General features: G+C 35.8%; 1 protein-coding gene across 1 annotated transcript in view; it reads left to right on the forward strand.

Annotated features, from left to right (window-relative positions):
- The first annotated feature begins 331 nt into the window (after window positions 1-331).
- SEMA3A (semaphorin 3A) overlaps window positions 332-20,570 on the forward strand; it is a 330,888-nt gene continuing 310,649 nt past the window's right edge. Inside the window, exon 1 of the mRNA XM_050324359.1 lies at window positions 332-398. The gene's annotated coding sequence lies outside the window, so the exon portion shown is untranslated. The remainder of the gene's footprint in view (window positions 399-20,570) is intronic.

The following is a 20,570-nucleotide window of genomic DNA, read 5'->3' on the forward strand; positions in this document are numbered from 1 at the left end:
CTTTAATAGGAAACAAGTGTGACAACGGCAAGCCCTTTTTTCTCTCACTCTCCCTCTCTCTTTCCCTCTCTCCCCCTCTCTTTTTATTTTTTTTTTTTCTTCTTTCAACCACATAGTCAAACTGCCCTAATAGAGATGAAGCTTGATAGATCCACCCAGGTGTAGGTGAAATGGTAGAGCCTCAAGCGTAATAGATGCCGTGCTCTTGTGCTGAAGTTCAGCCCTGTGTCCTGAAGGGTTGTCTAGCAGCACAGAGATGGGTTGCTCTTTGCACAGTTAAAAAGTCACTGTGCTTCCTCCAGCTCACATGTATGACTAATTTAGAAAGCAACCTGGATCTAGGTGAGTGCTGCAGAACTGTCTCTTCTCTTCAGTGCATGGACAAAGCACAGCACACAGTAAGTGGAAAATTTGTATTTACTTATTTTACTTGGGAATTAATTAACTGTGTTTACTTTTGAGGGAATCCTCTACAGGCTGGTGAAGAAATGAAGCAGAATAATGTTTGCATGCAGATCCCTTATGTATATCTTCCTGTTTTATTTTACACTGTGCCCTTGTCCTGCCACTTCAGCCTGATTTCTCAGATCATACAGCTGGTCTGAAGCTACTTTCTTATCTAAAACTTGAGCTATTTAATGATATCGGTAACACATGGGTCCATTTCTTTATTAAGGTATGTGTCTGTACAATATATGATTGCTAAGCAAAAGTGGGGTTTAATCACTTTTATTAAAAACTGTATAAATGAAAAATTTTAAATTAAGAAAGTAAAATACTTCAAGCCTCCTCTTTTTCTTTTTCCTTTTTTCTTTTTTTTTTTGGAGGGGGGGGGAATTGAGGAGGGAAAGGAGGATGCAGGAATCAGAAATGTTAGGTATTAAAAAGGGAAGTCATTTAATGTGAAAAAGAAAGCTGCGTTATTTTGGTAAACAAACCATTAATTGAAACATACTGAGAATGTTGCCAAACTATAAACTAACAAACTGTATCAAGTACAGTGATAGTAAAGCTTGAAACAAGAAAAGAGGGTTTCTTGTCTAAAATGCAAGAGGCATATTAGAACCAGATGTACAGAATCTCAACTTTGAATACTCAGTCTTTCATGCTTGGTTTAAAGCAGCCTTAAAATTGCCTTTACTTTGCATTTACAACTTTGTATTCGCTGTTAAACTGCACTTGAACTTGAAGTCAAGATTTGATCTTAGTACACACATATTATTTGAGCCTCCTACCAGAGATTTACTTTGCTATTGGGAGTCTGTTTACTACTGTACCGTATATCCTGAAGGACATTAACAAGCTTTCTGTGATGGACTTTCAGGTGGAATGCCAGCCCATGTAAAAGAATGTGTCCGTTGCATATACGAAATGTTCTGTCTGAGAAATAAACACATGCAGTACAAAAAGGATCTGTCGGCATCTCAAGTAGATGATGACACAGTGTAAGAATTCATATAAGAAGTATGTCTGAATTTATTTTCTGGAGGATCCAATGAGCTGACACTTCTCACTTTAGACTTAATTTATTCTGAATATTACCCAGGTTGGAGGCTGTTGTCAACACTGGAAGTGGAACAAATGAGTCTGCACAGTTATGTCTATAAAACATTTTCAGTAGTCTTCCTTTCTGCAGAAGAGTTATTTTCTTTGCTCTTGGACAGACAAGTATATATGGTTCTTTTAATTAGCCATGGCTTTAGGCTGCTACAGTTATCCTTTGTGCATGATAGCCATTAGCCTGATGCCGCTGCTGCAAAACACTCAGTCTGTTAACACCAGGCTTCTAAATATGGCAGTTTAAAAGGGATGAAGTTGAACATTTGGGAAAGTAAAACAACCATCCCAGAAGAAATATTTAGACCTCTAGTTGCTGGCATCAGACAGTGGTCAACGTCTACCCCCTACAGGGAGAGAATCTAATTTCATTGTGTCTCCCCTCGTGCATGAACACTGGAGCAGTTCACTTCTTACACTTGAACAGTGGAATTATTCTCTGGCTCCAACAACCTCCCTGTAATGGCAAGGTCAGGCTGTGATTAATAGAAAGTCATTTGCAAAGAACTAATAAATAGCATAACTAATAAATAGCAGTAGGCCTTTTCTCTTTCTTAAATTTAACCCAGTGAAAAAGGGCTTTTAGACTTTCAAAGCCATAGTCAGCTGGGCTTTCTTTCCCAATTACAAAGTGCGTGTTCACAAGACATTCCTGCTTACCTTAAGTCAGTTGCATAATTTATGTATCTGGAATACAACTTTGCCACAATCCATACGTAATACTAGTGTAAAACATGGCCCTAGATATCACAGTATGGCTATGAGGTTAAGGTACAACCAAATACAAGTGAGACGACAGAGTTATGGGACACATTGTTTTTGTCATGTTCACATCTATTCTAACAAATTCTGAGTGATTCTTTATTCTTTGCTTTCAATACAACCCATTCCTCTGTAAGGCATTTAGGGATAGCATCAAAAAAGGATGATGGTGATACCAACTTTTAAGTTTCTGCTTACATAAACACACCTGACAAAATTATCCCAAGTTTCTAGTTAGTTAAATTCACAAAAACTAAAAAGGTGTCATGTGTTTTGATCTTACATACTGTGTAACTATTGTGCTTTAATGTAATTTTTAATTCCAATGTTATGCATTTGCATGTAAGTTACAGTATCATCTGCTACTTTATAGAGCATTTTTGCAATAGGACAACTTTTAAATATTTTAAATAAGACCATGTGATACCCTTTCTTCCCATTTGTTTATTATGACTATGGGTTTTGAGTATGTGCAGTGTGAGCACCTAATTTACTTCTTTTCTCTCTTTACTGTCTTTCTTATATACACACGCACATACACTCACAAGAAATGTTACATCCTATCCTTTCTCCCCACTTGGAAATGGAGGTTTGGGTCTTTCAAGACCTCTTATGATGGTTTCAGTGTCTAAAGTAATTTCAATGGGAAAAAATATGACATTTCCATATTATAAAGCCTAACCCTGACCTCAGGTACAACTCAGGAGTGTAAGTTTTGGCTTTATGCATAAACTAGATTGTCATTACCCTTACTCAAAAAAGAACAAGGAGCAGTATGCTGAGCAATAAAGTTTATTTCTATTATTAATTAGTGGCGACAGTGTACTTTACAGCAATATGTCCATTACTGTAATTATTATGCCATCCACTTTTAGAATTAATTTGCTGTGTGGAAAAAAAAAATAAAAAAGCAAAAAGCATCAGGGTCTGAAAAAAAACCCTTGATTTTAAAACACACAGACCTAAGTTTGTCTTCATTAGATCTTTTGTTTAAATGGACGAATACAACCCTGGGAGCCTTAGCTTAGTCAAAGATGTTTGAGGTTTTTTGCTATATTAATTGTAAGTTTAAGCAAGAGCCCAATGGCAAATTGTCAGTTATACTTCAAATTTATAATGGAGGCATAGAGCCTAATACTTCAGTAAACTATAATAATAAAGAATTTTGCTAATTAATCACTATTAATTTTGAAAATTTTGTTAATAGACAAAATTTGACAAAAATGTTTACTAACAAAACTCTACTGAAGACAGAAATATTAACCACCTCTTTTTTTCTTTCTATAGCTTTCAGCAGAAGGCTTTAATTTTACTCCCACTAGCTAGTGTAGTGGAAGCTATAGGTATTGTATGACACAATGAATCCTGTATTATCTTCTTTGATACGATTACTCATGGCTGCTAAAGATTTAATGAGTCTTAAACTGAAAAAGATGTAGAAAAAGTGCTTATAGGCATAACAATGTGTTACTGATGAGCATCAAAAGATTACCAGGACATTAGCTAGGGTTACAGGAAAACCTCAAACCATGTATGTTCCACAAATCCAAAATATTTTCCATAAGCAATCACTGATGAAAGTTTCTTTTCATCTGTATTATTATTCTTCATATAAACCATCAGTTCTAAACCAGTTCAGATCTTTGTTCTTCTAAGCCCGGTGTGCCACAGGTCTGGTTAGCAAGCATTGTTTATGTTATTTACACTAAGATCACACCAGTTATTTACAACAACACATTGCAGATTTGCAAATTTTAGTTTCCTAAGTCTTGATTGCTTCAGTGAATTTATGTAGAAATGAACATAGTTTAGTTTTCATTCTTCTTACCTTAAGTAAGTATCAATGCTGATTTGATGCATGAGCTTCTGCTTAAGAGGGCATTTTAGGTACTGCCATTGAAACTAAGCCTTTGATCCAGAAAGCTTAAGTCCAGTGATAATTAGGTTTTGGTACTGAATGTCCGACACATACTTTTTAAATAAGGTTTAATACCAAGTAAATCTGATTTAAAGATAAACAAACATTTTAGGAATCTGGATACAATAAGATTTCTTGCTGATGTCTATATTAAAACTAAATCACCCCAAGTATAAAAAAACCCCTGTTTTTCAAAATTTCTGGTGTATTTAGACAATACTACATTTTATGTCTTGCTGCTCTATATCAACATGAAAGTATTAAAATACCACAAAGCTATTCTTTTCACTTATTTAACTCAGTGATATCACAGTAAAGAGGTGTTGATCTGTTGATTGTTGATAATTTTCCTCTTAATATATGGACTTGCAGATGTTCGCGAGAAGTGCTTATATAAAATAATGCTGTCATTCTGATTTATCATTCTGATGCTTTAGTACCAGTTTGTGAAGTGTTTTTTTCTCATAAATACTGGTAGGTTAATCATCAAAGGAGCTTAGATGCTGATGGCAGCAGGTACAAATATTCAGGAATAATGGAAGTTAAATTTCAGGAAGAAATAGAAAATCGTGCTTTTCTAGAGCCAAGCTTCATACTACCCTCTTTTCCCTATGAGGCATAGGAGTGCAAATGTTATTAAAACAAACAGCAAAGGAGTGCATTTTAAGAGCAACGTGCCTCTCTCCTTCTTCTAAAAATGTGAGTTCACTTGAAATGATTAATGGGAAAGGCTTTCTGGGTTTTTTTTTACTGCTGTTCTTTAAAGGGTGATAAAGATATATGAACCCCATGATATGCACAAATCCCATGCATAGTGACTATGAGTTTGATTCAGTAGCTTATACTCTGGTGTAAAACCTCAGAAAACAGTGGTAAGGAAACCATGAATCAGAATAATTTATTTTTCATATGTTTTTTCCTTTAAATATAAGAGTGAAAAAAATATTCAACCAGACAAAAATAGGATTATTTTGTGGTTTTCCTCAGATCTTATTTCGAATTTACTATTTTAAATTCAATTCAGGTGTTATCTCATTTTCCTCCTTGGAGTTAACAGCAGGGTACAATTTTTATTTGGATTGGTTTTAAAGTAACACCAGCTACACATTTTGTTACTCTGACAACTTTGAAATTAAAAAACCTGTAAAATTGGGACAAATTGGCCAACAGTACTGCACAGAGGAAGGACTGAGGTCAAAAATTAGTTTTCTGATGAGTGTAAGAACTTTAAAAGTTCCATGAATGTAAACCAGCTTTTGAAATGTCAGCACAGCAAATTCTTGTAGTGCATATCACAGATGTGGCTCATACCTGTATAATAACATTAGTGTTACCCTCAAAATTTCCATTAAAATGATAAAATGAAGGAAATAAACATTGTACAAGGTAATGTGATTTCCACTGGAACTTTTTGCTATCCCATGTAGAGTCTTTCAGCATCATCCCAAGAAGGTTTCCTAGTCCAACCTGCCCTATCACAAACTGGGACATTCATCTCATGATCCTGGGCATCATGCTTTAAAAATACCTCTTAGGAAGCTGAAACAGCTCTCACAATATTTCCCATGAATCAAGATGAAAAAAAAATAAAAATTCAAGTTTTGGATCATAGAGTTGTCACATGAAGACTTATGCCTCTCTGAGCCAAACAATAAGCAGAAAGGTCCTGGTTTGTAGAGCCTTTTGCTCTGTGGGGAAAAGCCGGTTTTGGTTTGTTTTAATCAGCGAGACAAAGACTCATCCCTAACAAATCTTCCACTGGTTAATGCACAGCTGAAAAGTGATACAGCATTATGGTCTGGATGGAGAAGGATACAATAGAACAGAAGTAACAGATAATCACAATTTCAACTTTATTAGTGGGACACCCCTCCCCTTAATTAAATAGAGCTGGCATTCATTTGCTGTTGATGAAATGGAGATTTGAGAAGGCTGTGCAGATGGCCAACGCTGCAGAGAACAGATCTGTCAGGGCTCCTTACGCATCCACAAGGACACAGCATGCCAGCAAAGCTTGATGGTCCATGGATCAGTGCTTCCACGTCTTCATGGGCCAAATATCCACAAGCTGATGAGTGCACGGGTGAGGTGGTAAGGATATACCAAGCTAAACAAACACTGTTTGTTATTTTGTGGAGTTACTTGTGGTTCATCATTTGTCCTGTTACAAGGAACTCCATCCAGGTGACCTTACTTGGCAGCTATTGTAGCAGAAAAAAGATTTAATGATATATTAAGTGAGCTACTCTGTTATCACTGCAATGGTTCCCTTCACACAAGTTTAAGGCACATTAACAGGGTATTGCGGGAGAGCAGACACAGCTGATGCCCAAGCTCGATTGGATCGGTGAAAAAACAGATAATTGCTGTCTCCAGAGGGAAAATTCTGCCAAAACTCACACTGACTTCCATAGTGCATGGATCTAGCATACGGTTTTTATTTAGCACCTTTACAAAGATTTAAATGTATATATACTTGCATTCATAATACGTCAATCACACTTCACATTATTAGATTTAAGATCTTGTACGCTACAAATTTACTTATTGTTAGCATTTACCAGCATTTTCATGACCAATCACAAATTTGATGAGGGATGACAACACCCATTTGCAGCAATTAATACAATCTCACAGAAAGCAAGGGTTTATGAACCTGATAATCTCAAGTGTTTTGGATTTGTTTGGGTTTAAAAATGCCAGTGGCTACTTGTCAAACTTCATTTGTAAATCAAAACTGTTTTTCAGTTCTACACCTGCAAAACAAGTGTTCAAAACTTGTAAACTTCTTTATGGATATGTATTCTTGGCCTTCAGATGTAGTGGAAAGAGTCCAAGACAATTTTTTATGGCTGAATTATAAACACTTGAAAAATGGAGTTTGAAATGAAAATGCTGACACAGCTTTAATTATTACAGCATGAATGGTTTTATTATACACTATCCACAGTGTCTATACATACAAAGTACATGCTCTAGCTTTCTAATATTTCATTTAAGAAAAAAAGCAATTACTTAGCAGATGTAGAGACCTAAGCATAAATGGTCTAAAGCAATACCTTTATGCTGTTTGAAAACCTATATGGAATGTTATTACCACATAAAAGGGTTTATACTTTAGAAGACTCAAAGGTACAGAGAACCAGCTAAAGCAATAAACTGCTCTGGTGTACTTAATTAAAAAGCTTCATGTTACTGAAGTCAATTGAAAAACAGAAGGTTTGATTCTTTAAGGTAATTTTGTCCTTTTCTGTTAAGTGCTTATCAAGTGTTAAAGAATTAAAATGCCGTCCCAGCAGTTTAAATAGAGAATAATTTGCTTTTCTTCTGTTGAAGGCAATTCTTTATGCTGTCAGCCTAGACACATGTAATAAAATGGGCAATATGGATGTAATTGGGTGACATGGTTGGATTTAATTTACCTTTAATTAGCGGAATTGTAGAAGAAGCTGGGAAATCAGTATTGAGGCATTTCAGAAAATAATTTTTTTGTGTCAATCTCTTTACATAAAGCTGGAAAACTTTGTAAAAAAAAAAACCACCAAAAACCCCCCAAAACCCCAAAACAAACCCTGTTAAAATATGTTCCAAGTTTATGAGCACAGAATTTCAGAGTGGATTTTGAGTCATGTAGAAGACCAACCTCTAGACTGGATTTGTTAGTGAAACTGGAAAGCCTATGAGAAATAATGGATTTCTGTGAGTTGTGCCTCTGCATTGTGCTAGTGTAAAAGCATTTTTTAGTGGTGTTGTTCATGATCCAGTTTAAAGAAGTACCTTTACATCTTTTTTTTTTTTTTCTTTCTAAAATGGTGCTACATTTCATTCAATTAATGAAAATGCCTCTTTTTGGGAAGTCTAGGGCTTGCATTCACTTTCTCAACAGATGAGAGTGGAATGTATATGGCTCAATGGTTCTTGTGGTTCCCTCTTTCTTGAGCCAGGTTTACATTATCCTTGGCATGGCTCATGTTGTGAAGTGGTACCAGGTGATGCCAAGAGCAGGCAGAGAACAGCAGTGCCCTGGACCCACTCCCAGGACACATTCTGGATCCAAATGCCATGAGGTGGGTGGTTTGTGCCATGCTCTGGGAATATCCACCTGAGGAGGCTAACTTCCAATGCCTTATGTACAGTGTTCAGCACAGCACAGAGACAGAGCAGCAATCTGCTTCAGCTGTAAAGAAATAGGAATTAGCGTAGGAATTATTGTTATTTCTATGTCTGCTGCCTGTGTTTAAAATTCTGCACTGTTTTACCATCTATGACTTGTATATGGGATCTAGCATTCAGATAACACAGACAATAAAAGCATTAAGAACAGCATTTGTTGCTGGCTCAAAAGAATAAGCATGTTGAGGTCCCATCTGGTTCCAGCATGGTTTTCTGTCTGGAAAGAAGTACAGAACAGGTATATTTTTTTTTAATTTGGAAAGAAGGGAAATAACTTGATGACAGTCAATTATAAAGCTGTTTAACCAAACTTATGTGATATGGAATTTCATTCACTCTGAGTTCATTCCTATTTCAAGTCTAATAGTCACAGTAGAATTAGAACACTTGATAAAAAATCCAGGTTGCTGCAACAGTTAACTACCATTTCTGAATTTTTCTACCTCCAGTTCCAACTATTCATTTTTGTAATGTTATTGTCCATATGTTTTATAGTCCTTCTATCTTTTTTTTTCCTTTCTGTCTAAAAATTGTGGTGTTTTTACAGATAGTGGTCTCTTATTAATTTCCAAGCCTATAGCATCCATCCACTGGATGATTAATTTTAGGTTGGTACTATTGCCCTCTGATCATAACTCTTTCTTTCCACTGAAAGACCAGTAGTAACTAGAAGGACTCTGCAGTACCCACTACCAATCTGGTGATGCCTGTATTAGGTGTTACTGGTGCACATGATAAATCTGGAGTTGAATTCAAAACTCTAATGTTATAAATCATATCCTCCATCTCTTTGCTCACTCTGTGAAAAACTCTGAAAGCACAGGCTTTGGAAAGCACAGAACTGGAAACAACATCCAATGCTAGTTACCCTAAGAGAAAAAAATACAGAAGTAATTTAATTTCAGTAACCCATATTTCTTTCTTTGGTTTTGATTACAGCCCTTCTTTTCATTTCAAGACAATGAAAGCAGTAATCCTATCAGTTATGCTTGTTTTAGAGGTGTGGCTTGATTGGTTTTCGTGTGACTCACATTTTGCGTCAGCTCATGTAAATTAGAATCAGGCTCTGTATATATAAAATTTTAGGTCTCAATGAGTTCATATTTCATTTAGTCCTAACCTTTTCCTTTAATTAACTGTATTTTACCCATACTACATAACGCAACATAATATTTCAATCAATCTTTAAGCTAGCTTCATGAGTGGATATTATGTTTCTTCTCCGTGATATATATTAGGTGAAATCAAATATAGTAAGATCCTATAGAGTTCACATTCAAAATTAATGTCTACCAAGCCATTTAGCAATCTAACTTGTAAAAAGGATGCTGACTAAATTTATAAATAATTTCTTCATTATTGTCAGAATGCTGGAATGTAAACCAACAGTGAAGCGAATTTTCAAATTCAGTATTAATTTTAGATACACTATAAAGTAGGGGAGGGGGAAAGCATGGTGAATTCAAGGGAGCAATATGATCTTAACCTAGAAAAGAAATTTCCTGTTTTTCAGATATTTAACAGTTGTTACTATTTCACTACGGCCATGCACTGAAAAAAAAAACTTATGGGCATAGAAAAGTAAGTAATGCTTATTTCAGAGTACTTAAAAACAAGCAAAAACCTAAATAGTTTGGTAGCCTAATATTTCATTTTCCAGTGACTTCAGTGACTGTAGAAGCAGGTCAGTAAGGGATGGTGAATCCACCCTTCTGTTCTCAGTTGCCCTGGTGTAAATACAGAAATGTTTCTTTCCTGCAGAGGTTAACTCCAAAGTACAGCAATGCCATCAAACCCCTGGCATGTGTAGAAGCAAGAAGTGAGTCAAGCTTGAAAACAATGGAAACAGATAGAAAAGGGGCCAATTAGTCATATCATTGATAAAATTAAATATGACACAAATAGAGCTAATTATGTCCTTGCTTTCAATTCAGATTTTATTAGTTTGGGAGCCCTTAGAGGTAGTCTAAATTATATGTATTATGTTTAGTTTGATGGGATTTTTTTACCCTGTTTTCTTTATGGCCTCATGGGCTGAATCCCCAGCTGGCACAGAAAGAGTTGCTATTACCTTCAGTAGGACTGGAAGCATTTACACAGTGGAGGATTAGGCACCCCAGCTGGATTTGTTGGCCAACTAACCAGACCCTTGGATAGTTTTTTGATTTTTTTTTCTTTTTTTTCTCTTTTTTTTTTTTTTTTAACATATGAAAGCATTTAGGTTTTAATCTCACAGCATTTCTCTGCAAGCTTTAGAAAAATGAACATTAATATACAATTGCTTTGATGGAAAAAGGAAAATTAACACTTGCTCAGTCTCTGTAAAAGATGAAAAATGCAGTGCAAGTGTGCTCTGTAGTACAACATTGATCTCTTAGTTTCCAGATCCTGGAACCAGTAAAAGTTCATGACAGTCCTTCATTTAGCATGTGCCTTTCCCACACAAATAGAAACATGGACATGTAGGGGATGACATTTATCCAGATATTGTATTACTATGAGGTAGCTCTCTTTTATTGTGTCTGTAGCATGACACATGGTACAAGGAATAATAGGTCTCAGCTGGCACTTTAGTAATACTAGTTATAATTACACCCCTGAAAGATGCATTAAAAGAACATTATTATTATGGTGGAGTTAATCACTTCACTGTTGCAATATGCTGGAATCAGTGTCACTTGCTCACATCCCCCTCAAGTCTTGCATAGCAATGTAGTGCCAACTTTGGGAGACATTTTTCAGTGTTTTGTATTCTAGTCATCATTTCCATGGGTGGCTACAGATCATCTTGTAAATACAACAGTCAAAATTGTTTTGATGGCAGACTTGTTAATATCTCTGTGGTTCTTGCCAGTTCTTCAATACAAACATATATTTGTATGTAGAACTCACTTTTTAAATAGAAGTGTGCTATTAATCCCATTTAGGAGGGGTCCTTTATCAGCAACATGCCTTTCCAATTGATTTACCCGGTACAAAATGTACATTACATGATATTTTTGAAAGGCAATTCCTCTAACAGATTTGTTGTGTCATCAAATAATATATAACTTTAATGAAGGATTTATTAAATTTATAAATTATAATTTCAGAGAGAATCTGGAGAAATCTCAATTGTCATAATTGTCAAGAATAACCATAATTCATTAATGTTGAATGTTAAACAGAAGTCAGTGTGAGGATCATGTAACAGCACACCATTCCTGAATCCGTGCATGTGACAGAGGGTATAGTGGTCAATCTTGTAAGAGAGTAGCTGAGAAGCAATGACACACAAGTGAAATTTTAAATCAGTTAAGGTGCAATATTCTCCACTGATTCACAGCCACTGAATTAACTGTGGTTGTTGAAGGCGTATCTTAAGAGAACAAAGTGAAGAGATAAGAGGATAAGTGATGAAATCAGACACACTAGAATAAACACAAGGTTGTGTTAATAGCAAGAAATAAGCAATAGCACTGATAAACAAATAAGCAATCGAACAGGCCAGATTCCTTCATGCAGGGACACAGAAAGAAAAGAAACTTCACAGGGAACTTACTTGTGTTTCTTGCTGTTGGAAAAAAGCCTTTCAGTTTTTTACTTCCAGGCTTTGTCTAAACCTCCCTGAAATTTCATAGAATTAGTTTTCCCATGGGCTTCAGTGGGTTTTGGTTCAGTATTTTTGAATGTAAGCTCTGGATCAGGTAGACTGACATCCAACAACTTCCTACAGGATGTGTGAAAAGATGAGGAGGGATATTCTAAATGTGATTGATATCTACAGAGACAGAAAGTTTGACCATCCATCGTCAATCCTTTCCCTTCTGTGAACTATTTTGTTTCTGATTCATTACATAATTTTGCAATGAGGCAATTACATTTTATTGGCTTTAAAGTGACAAGGTTAGGTGCTGCAAATGGTAGTATGCCATTTTTAACACCTGTTGAGAGTTTTTCCTAGCTGATCACAAAGAAGGCATTTTCTACAGATGCTATTTTCCTGAAAAATTGCTAACATAATCCTTTCATAATACGAGCAGCTGTAATAATAACATTAATAACCACTTGAGTGCTTAATCAACATTCATTGGTTAGCAGCAGCTTTCCACAATGTTTTTAAGATGATTTTGCACAAAGGTTGGCAGGAACTTTTTGACAGAGTATTTTTTTGTGTGAAGAAAATACCAGCTTCTCACAGGTACTTTTGAGAGGAACATGTCACTGCCAGTGACGGTCTAACCAGAGCCCATCTCTCAAGTAAGGGATAGTACAGATGGTTGTGTGGACCACAAATGGAAAGATAGAGAAGCTCACATGAGGTTTTTTTTTTTTTTTGCATCAGTTCATCTGTTTAGGGTGCTGTTTGGCCTGATGAAATTTCTGGTTTTTAGATGAGAGGATCAGAGATATTTTTCTTCCACCAACTGAAGGCCTCTGGGTCATAGTCTAGGTTGGGTGACGATGTCCATCCTGACATCCCCCAGCTCAGGCTATGGGAGAAAACGACTCAGCTTAATCTGTGTGTGTGTTAAGGACCATCACTGAACCGGAAGCAGGACTATTGAATAAACACAGATGCGACTTTTAATCTCTCTTCTTGATTTTCATTACTTTGGTGTAATTGATTCTCTACTTTGTTTTCATTATTTTGGTGTGATTTTTTGTTCTACTTTTTTGTGTTGTTACTGGTTGTTTTGTTGGGGTTTTGAGTTTTTGTTCATTTTAAAGCATTCTGCAGTAGAAAGGGAGACAACAGATTAAAAAATCATTTTCACCTTTTCTGTAACAAAACTTAAGAGACAACAAGGACAGTGATATAGGTAAGGAAATCTTCCATCAAAACCAGGCTGTCCACATGGGTTGATTGGTTCTGGATTTGGTTCTGGATTTGCAATTTGGATGGGAATTTAAGCCTTTTGGTCTGAAACATAGTGAAATGGAATCACTGGAAAAAAAAATGTCTAAAAACTTTGTGATTTTCTTGCAATAGTGTTACTATCTGAAATACTTTTTACAGGTGTTTAAGTTAGATTTTGGATCCTCTCATTCTTTATCCCTTTCTGCTGAGACTTACTTTCAACCAGTACCATTCCTATAGTGCCCCTTACCAAATGCAGTGCTGACTTTGTGAGCAGGTGTGCTAATTTTCAGTGCTTCCACCTTGACCTGTTAAAGCAAAAAAAGACACTTTGTTTAGGATGAGTGTCTTTTGGTGAAAAAGTATAAAACCTTTATAAAGATAAATAAATATGATGGGTTTTACCCTCTCTTGTGACACTGGAAAAGCACAGCAGGACCTGGAAGTATTGCAAATGTTTAACAGGAAACAATCAGCTAAATATAGAATAAGATCTATTTGGAAATTATAATGCATAATGATGAATACTTGTACTAATATTAAGATCGTGAAAAACTCCCATCATTAGAAGAAGGTGATTTTATTTTTTGCTGTGCATGATGAGCATAATCAACATCAGTATTCTCAAATACCAGAATGCTCCTATTGATCAGTGGAAATATTTATATCCCTGGTATGGGTGAGCCCCAGTGAGCTGCTAAACCCCACACAACTCCTCACTCAGAGGGCAGAAGGGCAAAAGTGAGAAACTCATTGGATGAGATAAAGAGAGTAAAATAAGCAAGATAGAAAAAGGAAAACAAGTGATACAAAAGTCATCTCTTCTCATCAGTGCACTGTTGCCCAGCCAGTCACCTGCAAAAGTCCTTCCTATCTTTTACTGATAGACACAACATTACATGACATGGAATTTCCCTCTGGTCAGCTAGGGGCAGTTGTCCTGGCTGTGTTCCCCCCCCCAGCTCCTCATTCACCCTCAGCTGGCAGTGCAGTGTGAGAAATGGAGAAGGGATTGGTGCTGTAAAGGTGCTGCTATACAGCAATAGGTGAAGCAACAGTGTTTTGTCACAGTTTCAGGACATAGTACTGTAGGAGTTGCTATGAAGAAGATTATCTCTATTCCAGCCCAAATCAATACAATTACTTAACAGTTACTATTAGATTAGAGGTTTGAGGGTTTCTTTCAGAGGGAAATGTTTAAGAGGTTGGTCTTTCAGCAGACATGTAAGTTACTTTGTGTGTTCCTGAAAATGCAGTGAAAATTGTTGTAGTAAATTCTTACGTTAATTTTTTCACTTCAAATATTTTTAATTATGCAGAAATAATTTGCTAAAATGAATTGCTTCAATTTCAAAACTTTAATGGCAAAACCAAATTTTTTTTTTTTAAGTTATAGTTCCTTAAATCTGAATGAATATTAGACTACATTTATGGACATGTTAACCTATCTAGTTTGGAACAACACAGGATACAGATTTTTTTGGTGAAAGTCTTGTAAAACTCCCAAGATTCTGAAGGATTTATAGTTTTCATTGTCCTTGAGATAAAATTTTGGGTTTGGTTTTGTTGGTTTTTTAATGACTGCAATGCAAATGAGACATGGTTTGGCTGTATTTCACTTTCTGTCATCAGATACAAAACAACCCAAAACATCAGTGGAAACAAAAAATTAGGAAATCCCAAAAGTATCGTGAGGTGAGGGGCAGGGGAAGGCTTTATGTAAAATTTTTGAAATCTAAGCCCAAAATTTCTGAAAAGCATTGAAATGTCTATACCTTTCATAACTCTTATTTCCCTTGATCTTGCATTCTCTCACTGAAAGTTTGTTGCATTTTTGTAGCATAAGCAGTCATTCAGCAGCTATTAATGCCTAATTAAAACCACATTCATGAAGAAGTTCCCCAAAGAGCTCCTTTAGGGATACCAGTGTATCTTTTCAAGACTTGCGTCTGTTTCTGCTATTTCTAAGACAAAGATAGCTGAGTCACAGTGAATGCTAATTTCTGTAATGAGATTGCCTCATGCAGAGGCATTCCCTCTGGAGCGAAGAACTGACAGTGCTGTAAATGCATCAGCTCATTTAGAAGGACCTGAACCAGCATCAACCTGTCATGTCCTCCAGGGAAAGACAGGTAAGAGGAAAAAAGAGAGAAAAGTCACCTCAACAGATAAGTTGTTTTCTCTGTGAAAACAAGGCTGCTTTGTGCTTGTCATTTCAACAGTTCAGGTCAAAAGTGACCTAGGAAAACACAATTGGGATTTTTTAATTGATTTTGTTATTCTTATTGCCTTTCACAGAATTCAGTCTTCCTGCACTCTGTCCCAGACACCCTCTTAATCTCTTTCTCTCCCACTTTTCTGGAATCTACATTCCTGTTCTACTGCCAATCTGACATATTTTGCATCATTTCACATCCTTTCCTTGTTGTATTCTGTCTCATGCACCTTCTTAGTCTCCTGTTTCTCTTTAGTTTGACTTGACTGGACAATATTTTCTTGATTTCCTATTTTCCCCTGTAGTTTGTATGAGATCTTGCTAACAGGGTTCTTGCTTTCTCACATAATTCATCAGTTTCTAGGATACCTCTAAAAACATCTTTGTCTTTTCAACCTCTACTACTTAGTCTTCATGTTAGTGCTTTTTCATTATTTTTATGCCCAAAAACGTCTTGTGATTAAGGTTTTGAACCAGATGCTGGATATGTGAAATTGTTAAAGTCCCATGAAAAAATCAGGAACACCGGTATTACTGGAGGGGGGAGGTACAGAAGAGACTGGTGTAAGAACTGAATTACTGCCTACTGGACTGCTTTCTCCTTTAAACTCTTTGTCCTCCTTGTTTAGAAAATACCCAGTGTTTGTACAATATTTACTGCAGTAGCAGTAACAGTAATGACCATATGATGCAGGACAAAGTGCCTTTTTTAAATGCACTAAGAACTTCACAAAAGGTTGTCATTACAGAGCTGTGGCATATTACTTCAGCCTCAGGTGCTCATTTTGCTCACTGAATTCCTAAGAATATGCTTATTCTTCCTTCCTTGTCCTAAATTCTTGCATATTGGTTTATATACTGACAAGCAGTTGCTACATTTCACCTCAGGGATTTCTGTGCTTCATTGCATGATGAAGTAATCCCTTTGTCTAGTTTCTACTTAAAATCTCTTGGGATAAAAGGTAACACATGAAGATGTGTAGAATTTCACTCATTTTATTCCAGTCTAGCTGTAAAAATCGAAAGAAATTATAATGCAAACAATAAGATATAGATTATAAAATTCTGTGAGGAACAAGTATTAGGAAAAATTACTGAATTGTTTAACTCCAATATAATATCCATCCACTGCTTGATTCTTGAACAGTTTTCATTGTGTGACTCATTTGTCAGATGTTGAGGTCAGCAAATAATGTTAACATACAGTAAAAATTCCTGATGACCACCCGTTGCATGTTAAGTATCAACGTTTTGCTTGTTGTATATGACACAGAAGGAGGAAGTAACACAACCTGCATTTTATTACTTGAATCAGACGCAAAAGGTTTTCAAAACTTCAAATTCAACTGAAAGCAGCTGTTGGGAAAATATCATTACATTATACCTTAAGCTACAAAAGCCAATTTAATGGTGACATTTTATTTTATTCAGATGGTCCCTTCTTTTATTCTGTCTAACCCAGTAAAGCCTGTGGAAATTGTATCTGGATGAAATCACCAGAAGGTGAAGGGCTCATGACTAAAAACATTCTTTAAAGATTATTCAAGGTTACAGTCAAATGGAATAGCAGCACTAACGAGAGCAAAGGTCTCCATAGCTACAGGAAGTAATATTACATCGTTTAGCAGGACCTATAAGAAAACACAGGCTTCTTACTAGATTTGGTTAGATGGTGATTAAACTGCTGAACAAAACCATTAGATTCTACAGTAAACACAGGCATTTTAAAATGGAAGGATGTAATTTTTTCAAATCAGTGTTCAGTGGAGTCTGCAGGTGGAACTATCTCACACCCAATTCATTTCAAATTATAGTCATTGCACAGTTTAGTTAACTATTCCCCCTATTTGAGTAAATTATTTTTTACCTGTCTCTCATCTTAGATATTAATGCATTTATCCTGCATGGGGACTGATCAGAGACATTGTACTTTTACCTTTAACTTCAGTAAATTTGATAAACTTGAGAGACGTCTTTCAAGTCAGCACAGAGTTGAGCCTGTACCAGTTTCCAGCCCATGACTGTACTCAACAGAGGACACTTCCAGGAGAATGAGCATAAAATGCCTCTGCCCTTCAGCATCTCCCCTGGTTTCTGCACTGCAGGTGCAGCTCATCTTTCTGGCTGGTAGTCCTCAAAAAGTTTTGCTTCCATAGAACTGTGACTATTACCTTCTTTAACTAGCTTAAAATTTTCAGTATCAGATCACCCCATGAATGTCAGCTTAAATATTTAAGTTTTCATTATATGAAAAAAAGGACTACTCTTTTCTTTTCAACCTACTTCTAGTTACCTTCACTTGGCATTCAGCTAAACTTGTTGGAGAAATGCTGAATGCTGCCTAATCAGATATTAGCATCAGAAGAGATTAAAATATAAAACTAAATTAGTCTTCCTTTTATGCCAAGGAGTTAAATTCTGATTAATTTCAAGAACTAAGCCCAAAGGCATAGAAATGTACAGGGAAAATAGGTATACAGATCCCTTTGGGGGTGGGGGTGTGGAAATTAAAGTAGCAAAGCCCGGGGATACTACTGGATAGACAAATTTGTATGTCTGCATTTTCATATACTAGGTCAAGTAATGCCTCCAGTCTGATGAGTTATCTTAATAATGAGGTGATTCTGTAATGTATATTCTGTTTGTTTGGGACCTTTATCAAACTCTTCAGAATGTAATGGTTGACATCATTATTTCCTAGAAAAATAAAGATGGGGGACTCCAAAGCTTGTCAGGAAATCATCATAGTTGCACCTATCCATGATCAGAACAAAATATACATGAGCATATGCATATATATAGCTATCCTTATGAATATACATTTTTACCAAAATCTAACTTAAGTTTTTCAATATATCAATTTCAGTTTATGAGCATTCTATGTTAAATAAAGCATAACAGTAAAACCAGGGTCAATTCACAAAGTAAACAAAGTTATTTGATTTTCCTCCAAATTCAATAACCTTAAAGTTATTATTAAATCTTTGGTTAACTGTTTAAATAAACAGCTATTAGAGATTTAAGAAATATTTTCAGAGGTGTCCTGACAAACAGTTATCCAGTCAATAGCCATTTTCATAAGTAGTTTACAACACACCTGAAAGTAACTGTTCCCTTGTTATGCATGTGCATAATCAAACCTTAAAACAGATATCTTTGTCTGCCCATGAAAGAATCAGGAAAACGACACTTTTACTCATCATTACAAAGACTTTTCCAAACACCAGCATACCAGAAGCTTAAATATACAGACCAAGAATTTTGAGAAAGTTCAGGACAGTCAGTGCTGTCAAAGAAATTTCTTGCAAAAAAGACAGCCTTGATTCCACTGAATAACAGTAATGCTGAGGTGGGAGAATTTTTCAAAAATCCCCTCAGATCCAACTTCTGTCTTTGCAGTTTAAAGTTCACTGGAGTGGAGTTTGAACTGATGGAGTGATTAGAGGAACCGAATCGCTGCTGAAGTTCTGTAACTGTTATGAAGCATAACCATTAGGAAATTAATTGATTTCTCCCAACTGAATTGCATACAGTGTGCAATATTTGAGTTGGCAAAGCATAAATAGGTTGGTCCTCTTGAATTAGATCATAACAAAATTTCTTTAAATTATTTTTTTTTCCATTTCCCACATGGCATTCCCATTATTTACAAAGCCAAAGTGGTTTTCCCTATTGTTTTGGAAAAGTCTTTCTTAGATCAAAAAATACAAGATCATATTTCTCCATGCATGACTTAGGCATCTGTTGACTTATGCATCTGTTCTAATGACTGTTTTAATACAAAAAAGATGAAGTGAAATAAAAATGAAATTGGGAATTTGTGTGCTTTTATAATTCAAAATGCATGCTTATGTTGAAACATTATGGCAATATTTTACTGTATTAAGTTAATTTGTTTATACAAATACTGCTCTGTATACTTCCTGCAAAAGATGCACACATTTGTATAACTGGAAAAGCAGATTGACATGTGAGGAAAAGACATCTTCCTAGATCAATTTTTAAGAATTTATGAAGCAATTCTAATGCAAGAGTATCTCACTGCAGGCAACATGCATTTGCCAGCTTTGGGTCTCACAGTAGCAAGGCATTTAAGCATGGGAGTTGAGAAGGAAAGAAAAAATTAACAAAATCTCCTAAAACAGAATTTTCAGCCTATCCTGCTAGGTTGGAGGGGAAGTCTGATTCAGCATTTCTGCATGCAGTAAGGATGTTTTGACACATTCAACCTTTTTTTCAGTCTGTCAGGCACATTGCACAACATGTACAATTTGTATTCCACATAATCTACATTTGATGATTGTCATGGTATGCTGTAAATCCCACTTTTTTGAAGTATTTACAACTACTGGAGAGTCCAAATTATTGTGGATCATTAGAAGGGAAAGAAAGTAAGTTTTAATTTGTCTAATTTGCTGGTTGTAATGAATATTATTGTTGTAGATGACAAATGTCAAGCAGCTTTTATGTTCATATATGCTAGCAAGGGCTTCTAGCTGCTTTACTAGAAAGGTTTTCTTTTTAACAGCCACCTAGAAGCACAATTTAAAACATTATTTCTAGTTAACATCAGTATGGAAGTAATTCTGCCTGCAGTGACCATATTTTAGTGCAAATCACTCTCAAAGTATAATGAACAGGTTAAAGTGTGTCTGTTGAGACAAGTCAGGGCAAATCATGTGTTAGTTACAGTTTTTGTAGTTTTGTGATGATTTTTCAATAATTTAATCCAAGAAAAAACTACGTCTCTCAGCTGTACCAGATAAAACTTCTAAGTCAGAAATCCCGTTAACAACAAGAAACAGAATTAAGACTTCCATGCTATGGAAGATATTCGAGTCTGTAGGCAAAAGTCTGTGCTTCTTTAGAATCTGTTCAAGGTGTTTAGTCTGTGCCATACACTGTAGCAGAAGTATAAACAGCTTTATCTGATGTACACCCCAAGTCATCCATAGCTGCAGATCTTGAAAAACTGTTTCTAAGCACCTCAAATCAACAGCCTATGCTGATAGTTTGGAGAATGCTGTGGCGGAATTCTCTCCTGCACTACTTGAAAAGGATGTAGTGGGTAATGGAAGCTGCACGTAACCCAGAATTTTTGCCAG

The sequence above is a fragment of the Myiozetetes cayanensis genome, unplaced genomic scaffold, assembly GCF_022539395.1.
Source record: "Myiozetetes cayanensis isolate MyiCay16 unplaced genomic scaffold, myiCay2020 scf3, whole genome shotgun sequence".
NCBI lineage: Eukaryota > Metazoa > Chordata > Aves > Passeriformes > Tyrannidae > Myiozetetes > Myiozetetes cayanensis.